Here is a 17,288-nt window from a genome sequence, read left to right on the forward strand (position 1 = left end):
GCCAAAGGCATCACCTTAAATATCATCTTCAGCTAAAGGCAAAAGGAGATGCTAGGAGTGGAGATTCAGTTATGAGAGGTTACCAGGAAAACCACAGTAAACAAGAGTGAGGTTCTAATGCAGATGTAAGTCCATGCCTTAAGCACTAATAAGAGTTTCTAGATTTAGATATCCTTCTTTTCCTGGTACATAGAGGGAGACACCATTACAAATGGCGATTTTCCTTATAAATGTAAATGTCTCTTACAAGAAGGTAACTTCTACTGGGCTTTCAGAACTTCTCTTGTGTCTGCAGCCTCTTAAAAATAACCAGCTTAAAATAATCACTCTGCCATAGAGGCATATTTGGGGTTGGTATATTTTGTCTCCCTTCAGTTCTATCTTTGAAACGTTAAAAAAGTTTCAAAACTCAGAATGTAATTTGATAGACTGCTCTGTATCTCACTGAACCAGTCTCTGTCTTGAGAATATGTCAGTTCAGTTAAACATTTGTGTCTCATTTCAGGAGGTGACCCTGCAACTGGGCTCCCAAGGTCAGGCTTATATTGCACAAGCAATCAGGTAATTAATAAGAGGCATTTTTATGGAAACAAAAGAAAAACAAAAGGTTAATGATTGGAGCAGATTATAAACCAGGTTCTGAGTCTAGGTAGGAGCCAGTCAAGACTAGATGTTAGGGTCAAAGCATCTTCAGATAAAGTGGGGGCAGGCAGTGGCAATCTGAAAGATTTCGTATTTTGCAGTTTGGATGTCCCTGGTGATCTTTCTGAGTGGCCCCCATGGCAATAGGCATGAACAGTCTACACATGAGCTATTGTAGCAATTTTCCAAAATCTATATCGAGTTGTCTAGCTTTAGTTTTTAGGACTTCAGAAAAAAGGGGCAGTTTTAGTTCTCAATGATTCCAAATCAAAAGGATGCAAGAAAACTGGAAATGTTAATTGGAGAGTCACAGCCTGATATTTGAGGAAACCAGAAGAATTTAGGATCCAGTCCAGTTTGTAGGCAAACAACAAGCCCTCAAAGACAATGAATCAGAACTAGAATCTAATATCCATAAAAGTATGTTACTGAAACTTACTTTTTCTCTCTAAAATTACCCTCATTTCCACCAGAGGTAGCCAAATTATGGCTAATTTTTTTGCAAAATAAGTCTGGTTTCAATAAACTTGGCCTGATTACTTACATAAGCATGGCAAGAATAGTGGTTGGCCATGTAGGCTCTTTTTAAATCTCCTTAGCTGGAACATTTCTTAAGGAGTCTTATATTGAACTTTTAAAAGCTTCTCCAGGCCAGAAAGCAAAGCCAAAGATTTGCCATCAGATTCGCCTTGTAATACCTATAGATCTGGGTAAATTCCTCTTCTCAAGGTCCACAAAATATCCTAAGGTTCCTGCATTTGCCAGAAAGTGACAATCCTTACTCACCTGGTAAGGCTGCTGGAAACTCTGTACAAACAAGGTACCAGGCAGTTTTTCCAAGGGGCTTTATTAGTTCCATAAAGTCAACCTTAGTTCCTTAAAACTGTCTGGTCATACCTGAGTCTATGTGTATCTCTCTCAAATATGACATTCCAGTCAAAGCCATGGTAATATAACTAATGTTTACAATTGTATCCTGTTATAGGAGAACATTATTATTGAACTTATGCAAATAAATAAATTGCCATAAAAAATGTAAGAATGCTCACTGCGAGTTTCTGAATTCTGGAGGGGTTGGGTAGGGAGAAAAATATAAATGTTTCAGTTTGTTCACAAAGGTATATTTTATCAAATTGCTATAAATTATAGTTAGCTTAAGAGAAAAAGTTTCCTTAAATCTGGAAAAACAAAACATCTTTAAAAATCAGCAATATTTGAAACAAAAGAACCCCAAAACATAAAAAATATAATTATCCTCTTCAGTTCATTCAGTCCCATGTTATTAATTCTTTTTTGCCTGAATCTAGTTTTTCCACTAGTTCCAGAAATTCTTCCCCAGTTCACTTTTGTGATCTTAAGGTTATCAGAACCTTGTATTCCTCAAAAGTCCTTTCCATCAATATCTGAAGATAAAACACACTTGCAAAATTATCAGAGTAAAACAATAACTGTCTATAAATGACAAAAGACTTAAAAATGCCCAAGGTTAAAGAAATGCTGAGAATTCACTCTGATGCAATTAACAAGGAAATTTGGTTACTTCTGTGACAAACAACACTTCAAGATAATAACTAGAATTACAAGTGCTAACATTATACCAAGACAAACAAGATTTTTAAAAACTTCATACATTTTCTAGAACACTTATATTAATAACATATCTTCACAAATATAACCTAAGAAGGCTTAGCATCACTTATTTGACAATACTTCCCATGTAATTTAATATACTAAATAAGCCTAATTAGGTAACAAATCTTTTAAGAGCTTCTTGGAACCTTCTAAAATATCCCAAAGTTTCTTCCAGATCAAAAGTACTTCATTAAGAATTTGACTTTGAGGGGTGCCTGGGTGGCTCAGTCAGTTGAGCGTCTGATTCTTGATTTCAGCTCAGGTCATGATCTCACGGTTTGTGAGTTCGAGCCCCATATCAGGCTCTGTGCTGACAGCATGAAGCCTGCTTGATCCTGTCTCCCTCTCTTTCTGCCCCTCCCCTACACACTCTCTATCTGTCTTTCCAAATAAATAAAAATAAACTTTATGAAAATGAATTTGATTTTGAAGAAACCACAAGTGTTGGTGAGGATGTGAAGAAAAAGGAACCCTTGTGCACTGGCTAGTGAGAATGCAAACTGGTATAGATAGCCACTATAAAAAACAGTATGGAGTTTCCTCAAACAATTAAAAAATAGAACTACCCTACGATCCCATAATCACACTACCAAGTACTTACTCAAAGAATACAAAAACACTAATTTGAAAGGGTATATATACCCCTATGTTTATTTGGAGCATTATTTACAATAGCCAAATTACAGAAGCAGCCTAAGTGTCCATCGATGGATGAATGGATAAAGATAAATGGATAAAAATGGATATATATTTATAATGGAATATTATTCAGCCATAAAAAATGAAACCTTGCCATTTGCAACAACATGGAAAGAGCTAGAAAGTACAATCCTAAGTGAAATAAGTCAGTCAGAGGATGACAAATACCATATGATTTCACTCATATGTGGAATTTAAGAAACAAAACAAAGGAAAAGAGAGGGAGAGACAGAGACAAACCAAGAAACAGACTCTTAACTATAGAGAACAAACTGATGGTTACCAGAGGGGCAGTAGGTGGGGGGATGGGTAAAATAGGTGATGGGGATTAAAGAATACATTTATCATAATGAGCACTGAATAATGTTTAGAATTGTTGAATCACTGTACTGTATACCTGAAACTAATATTACACTGTATGTTAACTATACTTAAATTAAAATTAAAAACTTAATAAAAATTTTTAAAAAAGAATTTGATCTTGGAAACTTCAAACGTATCAAAATGTTTGGACACTTGACTGAATAGGATCATCATAGGTCACTGTGAAATACTTAGTTATCTACTTAACCAAGTGACAAAGTCTTCAAAGGCTACACAGTTCTGAGCAAAACTTAGCTCTTTTAATACCAAGAAGACTAGGTTTACTTTAGTAATCAAAAACCCAACAAAAACAACATGAAACACAGGAAATCACTTTAATAGATACAAATTCTTTGTTCTAGGCAATCACCCAGAAGGTAAGGAAAGACCCTTTACAACCTCTTATCAGGAGCGGACCAATAATTCACACAAACTTTGCATTTTTAATAGATGAAAGAAAATTAAGTTCCAGTTTTATATAACTTCATTATTGATATTAAGGCTTGTTTTTAAAACTCTTAGAACAAATTAATTCAATCTTATCCACTTTGATCACACATAAAACTCCTTTGCCAAAATTCCTTTTTCATAAACCTTCCACAACTTTCTATGTCTATTTTAGTTGGTCCCTTGTTCTCTTTCTCATTAGAGATAATCGGCTTTGCTTTAGGACAAAATTACTTTCTTTTCCCTCAACAAAAATGCAACTCCGTTCTTCATACTTTTTCTTAATAAAAGCATACATCTTACTTTCTTTGCATATAGAAATGTGTCCCTTATGATTTCTAGCAGTTTTAATTGCATACAAATTAGAATTCTTAACCCTTAGAGACTTTAGTTTCTAGTAAAAACTAAGAAGAAATTGTAAACTGCCTGTTACACTGGCATTCTTTAGATTGGCAAATTTATGAATACATATCATACTTTCTAGAGGCATGTGCCCCCTTTAATAGTACAATCTTTCTAAGTGGCACAAGACATGTTTACTAACAAACCCAAGCGTTTTTAGTTTTTCTGTTATAAGAAGATAATAGTAGATAAACCTGATGTAGAGAACAAAGGCAAAAGAAATATAGAAAAAATTAAATTTCCTTACAACTTACAGTGACCTTCCTCTAGGAACTCGACTGCCTCCATGTTAATACTTTAGCCTAAAATAAGCCTGAGCCTGACCTCCAGGATCCTGTAAGTCTCCTTTAACATATAAACATTCCTTTGGCAACTTCCTTTATCTCTACCCACCAAGATGTATGCTAGCAATCATCCTTCAAACATATGGCCCACTGATAAACATCTGAAGGGTCTCATGACTAAGGTTTTACTAAAGAATAGTAAATAACTTCATCCCAACAACAGCTAGCCTTGCAAGGTCCTGGAAACCTTGCTTCCAAATTCCTTAGAGATTTTTTCTATCCCTAACCCTCTCCCAACTTGAAAGTACATAATCAGCTACTCCTCACAACCCCAGCGCAGCTCTTTCTGCCCACGGGTTCTGCCCCGCGCTTTAATAAGACCACCTTTTTGCACCAAACAGGCCTCAATAATTCTTTCATGACCATTTGCTCCAAACCCCAACGTTTTCACATCAAAACCTATGTTCAATAATTAATGTTTCAGTATTTTATCTTATTTGGAAATGATCTACATATTTAATGAATTTCCATCATCTAATTTAACTTAGTAAAACTCTAAGGTTTTAAGTTACCAAAAATATTTGGGGAAACCATTTAAGTAGACAAAAATATTGCTGAAAAAATCATCTATAAACTTTAACCTCACTTACACTTATTTAATTCACTTGTTCTTAATTATGTTCAGATTAGTTATGAAAATTTCATGTCTTGCTGACGAATTTTGTAACAAAGATAATATAAATTTGATTAGTAAACCCAGGTAGTTGTCTATCTACATTACATTTAATGTTGTAACTCTGAAAACATGTCTATTTTAATTAAACCAATACATTTCAAGTAGCTTTTATTTACCAAAGATTATCCTAGATCAGGTGAACTTGAAAAGCATCCAGGTTAGTTTCTGTTATTCAGTTACATTTTTTTTCAGAATTTTTATAAACACTAAATATATATAAGCACTTGTTTGTTTAAGCCAACTACATAGAGCTCTTTCACAAATTAATTCTGGCAATACCATCTGGAGGTAGAAAACTATCACACATCTACAATATACATTCATAGATACACATAAACATACACAGACACAACCATGGACCTTACAGTTACCAATATTTGTGGAGAAGATTTTTCATTTGCCTAATTTCCAAATACACTCCCTCCCTTCCTCCCTCCCTCCCTCTCTCTCTCTCTCTCTCTCTCTCTCTCTCTCTCTCTCTCTCTGTCTTCAATAACCCTACTAATGAGAAATTTCTCCCTAAAGTTTGCATTTCAAAGAATGGCTCTTAGGTCCTAAAGAAAAAGGGCATAAAAAATCTACATCGCAAAGGCACAGAGAAAGTATACAAGTTTTCTCCCAAGTGGAAGTTTTGGGGGCATATTTGCCTATTATCAGCGGTCTAGTGTAATTTAAATATGCCCTTCCTTTTTCTGAAGTGCAGGAAAATTCCATTTCCAACGTCCCAATATCTGCAAGCATTTTGAGATGAATGTACAAGGTCTGGGATTTGGTAAAGATAGGTGGGATATGAACTGCTTCTAGAGTCACATTCTGGCTTTGTAGAGAGTTGCAAGACAAAAACAGTTGTTTTAATTGTCCTAAAAAACTGAATTACAGGGGTGCCTCTGTGGCTCAGTCGGTTAAACATCCAATTCTTGATTTTAGCTCTGGTCATGATCTCATGGTTCATGGGTTCAAGCCCCACATCTGGCTCTGTGCTAACAGTGCGGAACCTGCTTAGGATTGTTTCTCTCCCTTTCTTTCTGCCCCTCTCCTGCTCCCACACGCATGTGCACACACTCTTTCTCAAAATAAATAAACTTAAAAAAAAATGGATTACAGTCTGAATATCAAGGACATGATCATCTTTTCAACTATACTTGCTTCTTTCTTTAGGGGCACATGGGTGGCTCAGTCAGTTACATGTCTGACTTCGACTCCGGTCATGATCTCACAGTTCCTTGGGTTCAATCCCTACACTGGGTTCTGTGCTAACAGCTTGGAGCGTGGAGCCTGGAGCCTGCTTCAGAGTCTGTGTCTCCCTCTCTCTCTGCCCCTCCCCCACTCACACTCTGTGTCTCTCTCTCTCTCTCTCTCTCTCTCTCTCTGAAAAATAAATAAACATTTAGAAAATTAAAAAAAAAAACTTGCTTCTTTATATCAGGGAGATTTCTAACTAAGATAGGAATCAAAATAGGGGCGCCTAGGTGGCTCAGTCGGCTGAGCATCCGACTTCGGCTCAGGTCATGATCTCGCGGTCTGTGAGTTCGAGCCCTGTGTCAGGCTCTGTGCTGACAGCTCAGGGCCTGGAGCCTGCTTTGGATTCTATGTGTCTCTCTCTCTGCCCCTCCCCCGCTCATGCTCTGTCTCTCTCTGTCAAAAATAAATAAATATTAAAAAAAATTTTTTTAAAGATGGGAATCAAAATAATTATGCCTTTGTAAACTCTGTATAAATATTTTAACAAAAGCCTTCTTTCTGAGTATACAGTTCAACCTTGGCCTTTTATCAGCCTCTAAACATTGGACTTCAGCTGATAATTTTTTTGAGGGCCTGGGAGTAATTTTGGTCATTTGTTCCTCTGTGAGGTGGGTTGTGAATGACTACTAACTTTCTGACTCCTGTCTAAATTTTGTAAGATATTCTAAAAATGGAGGTAGAAGGGCTTTATAACTTAAAAGATCTGTTGCTATACAGGGGATAAGAGTTTTTGGGTGGAGGGTCTAGGATAGATCCACAAAGGAGATTGCATAGGAAAATCTGAAGCTGGTTGTTTACAGGGCCCTGAAAAGTAGGAGTGTGAAGAAATAGCAAAGTAAGCCCTACTGCCTGTCCCAGGTGCTTCTGGTAAATTCACTTTCTACCTTTCAGCATTTATCTTAATAACATGTATACTTTGGTCTCAGAGATTAGGCTAGAGTGTTCTTTATAAATCTTGTAAGGAAAGGGAAGTTAAACCATTAGGGAAAAATCTGTTATATGGTGGCCAACAGGACCGATAAAGGAATTTCAGTCCCTGCCTGAAGACTTCCCTTGCAGATTTTTGTTCCCACCCTGCTTGCCTCAGGCGCCAAATTACTACTGTTGGGAAAATAAGTAAAGTTCTGCACCTTAAGATGGCCCACGGAACTAAAACAAGCTCTAAGTCTCAGCTTAGAGACTCCTCTTCCGGGTTCTTCCTGTCCTGTTAGCTGTGCGTGCGCCGGCACAAAAGCCTTCAGGAATGCGGAAGATGATGCTATAAATTACCCTTCCCACCTGCATTCGACGCTCAGATCTCTGGAAAATAATCTCCTCTGAGCCCACGGGTGTAAAATAAACCTCCTTCCTTCCAAGATCTCCGAGTGCCGCTTGGTTCTTCTGCCAGGTGATCCAGACCAGCTTCCGTAATAAAAACAGGCAGATGGGGCCAGGTTTGAGGGAAAGGAATTTATGCTTGATGTGGATATTATTTTTTCCTTAAGTCTAATTTCTGTTCTTTCACGTTGTGAAGAGTCTTTAAGGCTAGCCATTATACCTCTTTGTGTCCACTTTTTAATGTGGTCTTTCTACAGGTACCAATAAGACAATTGTTTAGGGGAAGAGCTTGCTTTTAAAAAAAAAAAAAATTCAAATATAGAACTTTGTCCAAGTCAAAGAATTCATTATCTGGCAGTTAATGAGGGTCTATTAATCTTAACAGCAACTCAAACCATTGAGCACTTTTATGGCTTAACCAGAGATGAAAGAGCCACCCCACAAGAGGGTGCAAAAAAATGCAGACCTTCTTAGAACCAGAAAGCTTACTCCCAAAGGTAGTCTAAGAAAGCAAAGGCCTTCATTGTTATAAGTGGTAAGAATGGTGTGGTGAAAATATTGTTTCCGGTTTCCTACAAGAACATGAGATACCTCCAGACACAGTCCTAGTAATCTGTGATAGCAGGTAGGTGCTACTATAATGGGATTTTTTTCAGCACTAACAGAACAATGGAGGTTGAGAAGGCAAAAGCCCCTTATGGGCCAGGACTTCCAATAACAAACTCCCCTGAGAGCTGGCACAGTTAGACAAAGAGAATGCTGCTTGTGACTTTGTGGCTCAGAACCCCTGTTATTCAACTGGCCATCAAAATGCACACCAGTAAGTGCACCTTCTGCCTGGGAGACCAGACAGAATATTCTCACTGGTCACAAAGCCACACTCTTAGGACATAGAACAAGATAACAAATGACACGGCAGACAGAAACAAAGAAAAATTGTGATTATCTCTGGGAAGGAAAGGATCAGTAAAAAACAAGAGTACTCTTTACCAATGCAGAGGCCACTTTTAGGAAATAGGCTTGAGCAATGGCACCCTAAGTATGGTAAAAGGGCCCACAGTGACCACCCAGCTGAATGCAAATGGGCTCATTCAAAATATCTATAAGCCCTAGCTGACCAATAGGATTCTTACAACTGGGCACAGTTACCAAAAAAAGGAAAATTCCATATATTCCCATAACTCTTCACTTCCTCCCTAACTATAGCCCCCCATCATTGCCTCTTGGCAGTCTCTCCTTTGCTCTCCTGCCTGCTGCTCCCTGACAGTATATTCAAAACTTCTATCTCCTTTGTTCTGCCTTGGGTGAATTCTTTCACCGCCCACACGGCCAGCCTCCACCCAATCAGGTTGCTCCACAACAATTCTTTACCAGAATCACTATACCAAAGGAACTAGTTCCAGACATATTTCCTCCTGCTAATATACATTTAGAAAAAGAAAAATTCCCTTACCATGCTTGCTTTCATCAGACCCAGCAGGCAGAGAACTGGGAGACTGACATGATAGGAATTCTTACCTTCTGCTGGCTCCTGTCAGAGGTCACAGAATCACTTAGCTGCTGCAGCCCCAGCAAGCAAAGTCAAGCCAGTCCTTCGTGGTCACCGTCTGTGGGGGCAAAAAAGTTTTCCCTTCTTCCTGTCTAGGTTCTTTGGTCTAAAATTAAGTTGATATAAGACAGACCAACAGGACAAAAACAAGCAAAAGTGCAATAGAATGTATACCTCCTGTATACATGGGAGAGACACAAGAAAACTGAGTAACTCACCCAAATGGCCAAAGGCATCTCCTTAAATACCATCCTCAGCTAAAGACAAAAGAAGAGGTTGGGGGTGGGGAGCCAGTTATGGGAGGTTACCAAGAAAAGCACAGAAAATAAAAAGTAAGGTTGTAATGTAGATGTAATTCCATGCTTTCTCCACGGGTAACAGTTTCTAGAGACTAAGAAACTATACAGTTTCTTCTTCATCCTGGTACACTCAGGGAGAAACCCTTACAGAAATGGAGATGTCTCCTATAAATAAATGTACGTGTTTCTTACAAAAAGATCACTTCCACTGGGTTCTCAGAGTTTCTCTTGTGTCTGCAGTTTCTTAAAAATTACCAACTTAAAATAATAAATATGCTAAGGAGGCATATTTTGGGGTGGCATATTTTGCTTCCTTTTTATACAAGTAAATACAAATAAATATATATTACACATATATATGTATATATATTGAAGATACATATACATGGAGAGAGATGAAAGTACCAATAACCAGAATACCATAAATACCACCAGAATACCATAAAGATTACTTTAAATGAGAAACATTTGAGCTACAAAAGATGCATAAGGAAATCTTATCTGAAATTTCCTTAGCTAACTAAAGCAGAGCCCCCAGAATATACAGCTGCCATTAACCCCCCTTTAAGGAATTTTCCTGTTTGTGAGTAAACAGACTCTCAGAACCAGTAGTTGAGAATTCAGCTGCCATAAATTGCCCTCCAGGGGAGTTTCCAGCCAGGAAGGAAATGGTCCATTAACATTGGGAGGAAAAAGTCTGCATACATTCTCACTGAAACTCTTAACTACCCACACCTTTTCCCCCTACTAAACTGCTATATAAACTATTATGAATGCTCCCACATGTATATAAATAAATCTTGTCCTTTCTCCTGTGAACTCGACTACTGTCAATTAATTCACAGGCCCCCACGACCCCAATGTGACCTAAGTTGGTAGAGAAAAAGTCCCCCCAACCCACAAAAAGCAAATGGTAGAGTAAACGAGACAAGATGTTAATGATAGATGAATCTAGGTAAAGGGTATATGGGTGATTTTTGCACTATTCTGGCAAATTTTTTGGAACTTTGAAATTACATTCAAATAAAAATATAAGAAAAATACAAAATAAACAAAAACCAGAGCTACTCATTGAAATGTTATCTATGATAACATAAAGAGGAAATTTATTAAATAAATGTTTAGGTATCCATTCAATGCTATCATACAGTCATCGAAGCAGATTTTTTTTTTAATGTTTATTTTTGAGAGAGAGACAGAGTTCGAGAAGGGGAAAGGCAGAAGGAGAGAGGGAGACACAGAATCCGAAGCAGGCTCCAGTTTCTGAGCTGTCAGCCCAGAGCCCGATGTGGGGCTCAAACTCGTGAACTGTGAGACCATGACCTGAGCTGCAGTCAGAAACTTAACAGACTGAGCCACCGAGGCATCCGAAAGCTGAGGTTTTTAAAAATGTTCCATAACATGAGAAATGTTACACAAATGTTCTATTTTTTAAAAAGATCAGCAGGGCACCTACTGGCTCAGTCGGTGGAACATGCAACTCTTGATCTTGGGTTCATGAGTTTGAGCCCCATGTTGGGTATGGAGCTGAGTTAAAAAAAAAAAAAAAAAAAAAAGGAGTTGAAATCAAAACAACCCATACAGGATAATCCCAATTAGGTTAAGTATTAGTTTATGTGTTTGTCCCAGACATCAACTGAGGTACGAAGATCCTGCATCTGTTTTGGGGTGATAGTGGGTGTGGGGGAGGAAGTACCACATCTCTCCTTGTCTTCTTTGGCTCTAAACTTTTGCTTTTGATAAATTATTTGTGTATGGATGTCATATCTCTTCTTTAGAGCTTTGTCTAAAGAAGTTACATAAGTTACATCTCCTTTTTCTTAATTTCCTTCTAAAGCATAAAGTAAGACTTTTGCATGTGTTAGGGAAATAAAAGGCCTCTGAATAAGAGAGACGTCTCCACATCAGTGTAGAAAAGAAAGAAAACTGATTTAGGACTTGTGATACTGTGATACTGTCATTCAGATGACCAAATATATATTTCTTAATATATATTTCTTATATATATTTGGTCTTGGTCCACTGCTCCAGGTTCAAGCAGCTCCTCAAACCCTTGGAATTTTGTTAACTGTGGAGAGTGATATGGGTGTCTTTGTTATGTTAATGAGGTGACTTTTGGAAAGCACATAATGATGGGGGCTGGTAGCCAATGGAGTCAATGATGTGATTACAGGTTTGGAATTTGGTCCCACCCCAACCACCTCCTCTAGAGAGGGGAAAGGAGGTAGGGGATGGAGTTTGAATCAATACCAATGGCCAATGATTTAATAAATCATGGCTGTTTAATAAAGCCTCCACAAAACCCCAAATGGATGGTATTTGGAGAGTTTCTAGGTTGGTGAACATGTGGAGATTGGAGAGAGTGGCATGCTTGGAGAGGGCATGGAAACCCCAAGCCTTTTCCCCACACCTTACTTAAAAAAATTTTGTTTAATGTTTTTATTTTTGAGAGATAGAGAGACAAAGCAGGAGCTGGGGAAAGGCAGAGAGAGGGAGACACAGAATCTGAATTAGGCTCCAGGCTCCGAGCTGTCAGCACAGAGCCCGATGTGAGGCTTGAACTCATGAACTGCAAGATCATGACATGAGCTAAAGTCGGACGTTCAACCGACTGAGCCACACAGGCTCCCCTTCTCATATCTTACTTTAATATTTCTTCTATCTCTAATAAATCAATCAAACCCAAGGAGGAGGTTATGGGAATCTGATTTATAGCTAGACAGTTAGAAGCACAGGTAATATAGTCTGGGCTTCTGACTGGCTGGTGTCTGAAATGGGGAGGGGGGCAGTAGGGAGCAGTCTTGTAGAACTGAACTCTGTACTGTACTGAACTCAGTTCTGTAGTGTCAGAACTGAGTTTAATTCTTGGGACATCCTGCTGGTGTCTGAGAATTGCTTGGTGTTTGGGATGTGCTCCCACTGCCAAACACACGCATTGGAATTGAGTACAAGAATTTAATTTACTACTCTGTAAGCCAACAGAGTAGTACATGCACGTAGGTAGCCTGTGAGTAACTCTGAAGTCAGGATAAAATTTCACACAATTAATTGCATAAAGCAGAAGAAAGAATAATTAAACTATTATCTACTTGAGAGACAAAGAGTTACTCAAGATAGTCTGCTAGATTAATTCAGAGTTGTATGTGAATCTTTCAAGGGGGTATGAAGCTCAGACTTTGGAGACATCTTTGCATAGGGAAACAGGAGATGGGGCTTGTCTAGCCCTGGAGAGATTTATCTATCTTTCCAAACATTTGAGGAGAGAATCAAGGACTGTTTTGATTCTAAAGAGACCTTTTCAAGGAGTTTCAAGGAAATATTCAAGGAATATTTCTTTTCCCCTTTACGAGCAGAGAAAAATCATTTTTATTTATCCTCAGATATGTGCGGCAGCTTTTTGGACTTCTGGAATAATGTGTCTGAAGGATGAGACTACAAGACAGTGGCACCTGGCAAACAACTGAAAGCTGAACTTTAGATGTCCTTCCTTCTTAAAGTCTGCTGGCCACACCAATGACTGGAATTTTGCCCAGAGCACCTTCATCTCCAAAGGCTCTGGCCTCCTGCCATGTTTTCGTATTCTTTTTCTGATTCCACACTTCCTGCTTCTCCTCTTTAGATACCTTCCTCCTCTAGATTTCCCTAATAAACTCGATTTCCTTTGTATTATTATGCAAAGCATTTTTGTTTCAACCACTAACTAGGCTCTGACACATCAATGACATTCCTACTCCCAAATGCTTTTTTTTTTTTAAGTTTATTTATTAACTTTGGGGGACAGAGAGAGAGAATTTCAAGTAGGCTCTGCACCCTCAGCATGGAGACCAACATGAGGCTCAAACCCATCAACCTCGAGATTATGACCTGAGCTAAAACCAAGAGCAAGACCCTCCACTGACTGAGCCACCCAGGCACCCCTCCACTCCCAAATGCTTTAATAACTGTGGGCATCAACTCTAGATTCCACTCTTTATCTGCAGAAAAAAATGGGCAGGGGCTTTGCATTTTCAGTCTTTCCCTTCTTCCTTTCTCACCAGTTTCTAAAGGAAGAAAGAAGTAAAGATTGTTGCTCAACTGCTAATAGGAATTATGCTATTGTAGGGGCCAAGGTCAGGTTGCCCCACAACAGGGCAACTTGGCATGTAGATTATTTTGTCAATGTAATTCTTAATCCAGTTAGAAGAATCTAGAACAGTGGAAAATTCCTTCCTCCCCAACACTATCCTTCACCTCCATACCTGCCCCCCCACAAAGGCAGAAATGTCTATACTGGGTTTAGTTTTAAATTATTAATTTTCTGTGATATTTCATATTTCTTTGTTCTAAAATATCTATTTTATTCCTGTCTTATGTAAAAATTGAAATATATCTTTTATTTGCCATCAAGCGATGAGATACTACTTTTATATGAAGTTAGCAATGATTTTTGGTTTGGTATGACCAGAGGAGGTAAAAAATATGTTGTCAACGCCTAGCTGAATAATAAATGGGACTGACAACTATATTCAAAGCTCAATTTTAACCCAAGTTTGGAGTCTTAATGTTCTTAAATTGTCTTCAAAAAAATGTGTATCCAAAGAGCACAGAGATAGAGTTATAGAAAGTATAAATCATGTAAAGTCAGTAATAGCCACTGAGGAATTACCACATATAGATAAAGCTGTCTTTCTTATTGTCACTAATACAAGTGCAGAATAACTGCCTGTCACATACTAGGAAATGCTGTCAAAAGATTAGAGAAATTATCAGAGTTTTGGAATAGATCATGGAATTTTCAAGGCTAGGGGAGGTTGGTGTGACTCATCCATGCTTCATGAAGGACCCACAGTAAGATGTTGACCATCAATCTGTCAAGCCTCGTGCTGACTTTTAGGAGAAGTTATTTATCTTCTTTCAAAATAGAATTCAGTCAAGGAATGCAACAGAGCCTATGAGTTTAACCAAATAGGTAACATAGTCAAAGCACTGAAATTCAGGAGCACATGCTCTGGATATTACCATGTCTCCATGATGATCTGCAGAGAATATGCATATTGAGAATATGAGAAAGTCCGGGACTCAGATGTCAATTACAATACTGAAGAGAAAAAAGGTAGTTATGCAGATGAATTATATCAACTGCTCAGGCTGCCATAACAAAATACCACAGATGGGGTGGCTTAAACAACAGAATTTATTTTCTGACAATCCTGGAGGCTGGCAGTCCAGGATCAAGTTGCTGGCAGGTTTGATTTCTCCTGAGGTCTCTCACCTTGCTTGCAGATGACTGCCTTTGTGCTGTGTCCTCACATGGCCTTTTCTCCATGTGCACTGACCTCTGGGGTCTCTCTGTGTGTCCAAATTTCCTCTTCTTATAAGGACACCAGCCATACTTGATTAAGGTTCCCATTTAAAAAAATTTTTTTTTTAATGTTTATTTATTTTTGAGACAGAGAGAGACAGAGCATGAACGGGGGAGGGGCAGAGAGAGAGGGAGACACAGAATTGGAAGCAGGCTCCAGGCTCTGAGCCATCAGCCCAGAGCCCGACGCGGGGCTCAAACTCACGGACCGCGAGATCGTGACCTGAGCTGAAGTCGGACCCTTAACCGACTGAGCCACCCAGGCACCCCAAGGTTCCCATTTTAATAACCCCATTTGAACTTAATCACTTCTTTAAAGGCCCTTTCTCCAAATGCAATCACATTCTCAGGTATTGGGATTCGACATATGAATTTTGAGAGGACACAATTCAGCTTATAATATGTATGTATTAAAAGTCAGTAGGGGGGCGCCTGGGTGGCGCAGTCGGTTGAGCGTCCGACTTCAGCCAGGTCACGATCTCGCGGTCCGTGAGTTCGAGCCCCGCGTCGGGCTCTGGGCTGATGGCTCGGAGCCTGGAGCCTGCTTCTGATTCTGTGTCTCCCTCTCTCTCTGCCCCTCCCCCGTTCATGCTCTGTCTCTCTCTCTGTCCCAAAAATAAATAAAAAACGTTGAAAAAAAAATTTAAAAAAAAAAAAAAAAAAGTCAGTAGGGATTGTAAAGTGGTTTTTTAATTTTTTTTTTTTAAGTAAGCTCTACACCCAGCATGGGGCTGAACTCATGACCTCAGCAGAAAGAGTCTCATGTGCTACCAAATGAGCCAGCTAGCTGCCCCTGAAGTCAGCGGGGGGTAAAATGCAATAAATTATAAATAAATGTAATAAATGTACATAATAAACTATGTCCCTCCTCATGCCATTTTACTCAAGTTTTATATAAACTCTTTTTCCTAGAGCCTAAGGTGTCATCAAATGTAACATTTCACTTCAAGATAATTACTTGAAGTTAATTATAGAAACTATAGAAAATAGAGACAAATTTAAAGGAGAAAACCCCACTCCAACCCCTTTAAACCTGTGTCTATTTTCCAAAATTTCAATAATGAACATGCATTGATTTTATTTTATTTTAAAAAAATATTTTTTTTTAACGTTTATTTATTTTTGAGACAGAGAGAGACAGAGCATGAACGGGGGAGGGTCAGAGAGAGAGAGACACAGAATCTGAAACAGGTTGCAGGCTCTGAGCTGTCGGCACAGAGCCTGACGCAGGGCTCAAACTCACGGACCGCGAGATCACGACCTGAGCCGAAGTCGGACGCTTAACCGACTGAGCCACCCAGGCGCCCCAATAAATCGTTATTTTAAAACGCCAGGTGATTTATAGTAAAAGTTAACTGATACAGCCTTTTGCGCTACCCAGGGAGGGGTCCGTATGGTGTTGTTTTGTGTTCCTGTTGTAAGTTAAAGGGAAATTTTCACAATGTCTGGGGCCCTTGATGTCCTATAAATGAAGGAGAAGGATGTCCTCAAATTACTTGCAGCAGGAACTCATTAAGGTGGCACCAACCTTGACTTCCAAATGGAATAGTACATCTACAGAAGGAAAAGTGATGGTATCTACATCATAAATCTGAAAGGAACCTGGGAGAGGCTTCTGCTGGCAGCTCGAGCCATTACTGCCATTGAAAGCCCAGCTGATGTCAGTGTCATATCATTCAGGAATACTGGCCAGCGAGCTGTGCTGAAGTTTGCTGCTTCTGTTAGAGCCACTCTTATTGCTGGCCACTTCGCTACCCAGATCCAGGCAGCCTTCCAGGAGCCAAGACTTCTGGTGGTTACTGATCCCAGGGCTGACCACCAGCCTCTCACAGAGGCATCTGATGTTGACCTGCCTACTACTGCTCTGTGTAACACAGACTCTCCTCTGCGCTACATGGACACTGTCATCCCACGCAACAGCAAGGGAGCTCACTCAGTGGGTCTGATGTGGTGGATGCTGGCCCAGAAAGTTCTGCGCATGCAAGGTACCATTTCCCATGAATACACATAGGAGGTCATACCTTAGCTCTACTTCTAATGGGATCCTGAAGAGATTGAAAAGGAAGAGCAGGCCAACACTGAAAAGGCTGTGACCAAGGAGGAATTTCTAGGTGAATGGACTGCTCCAGCTCCTGAGTTCATCGCTACTCACCCAGAAGTTCGGACTGGTCTGAAGGCATGCAGGTGCCTCTGTGCCTGTTCAGCAGTTCCCCACTGAAGACTGGGGTGTTGAGCTTGCCAGTGAAGACTGGTCTGCAGCTTCCACTGCTCAGGTCACTGAATGGGCAGGAACCACCACTGAGTAGTCTTAAGCTGTTCTTCTACAAAGGCAAAC

The 17,288-nt window shown here is 39.3% G+C and overlaps 2 pseudogenes; one reads left to right on the top strand and one right to left on the bottom strand.

Moving 5' to 3' along the window:
• LOC102958651 overlaps positions 1–17,288 on the bottom strand; it is a 95,687-nt pseudogene that overhangs the window by 26,439 nt on the left and 51,960 nt on the right.
• LOC102967135 lies at positions 16,395–17,259 on the top strand (annotated as a pseudogene).

This window comes from Panthera tigris, chromosome C2 (assembly GCF_018350195.1).
Source record: "Panthera tigris isolate Pti1 chromosome C2, P.tigris_Pti1_mat1.1, whole genome shotgun sequence".
Classification (NCBI taxonomy): domain Eukaryota; kingdom Metazoa; phylum Chordata; class Mammalia; order Carnivora; family Felidae; genus Panthera; species Panthera tigris.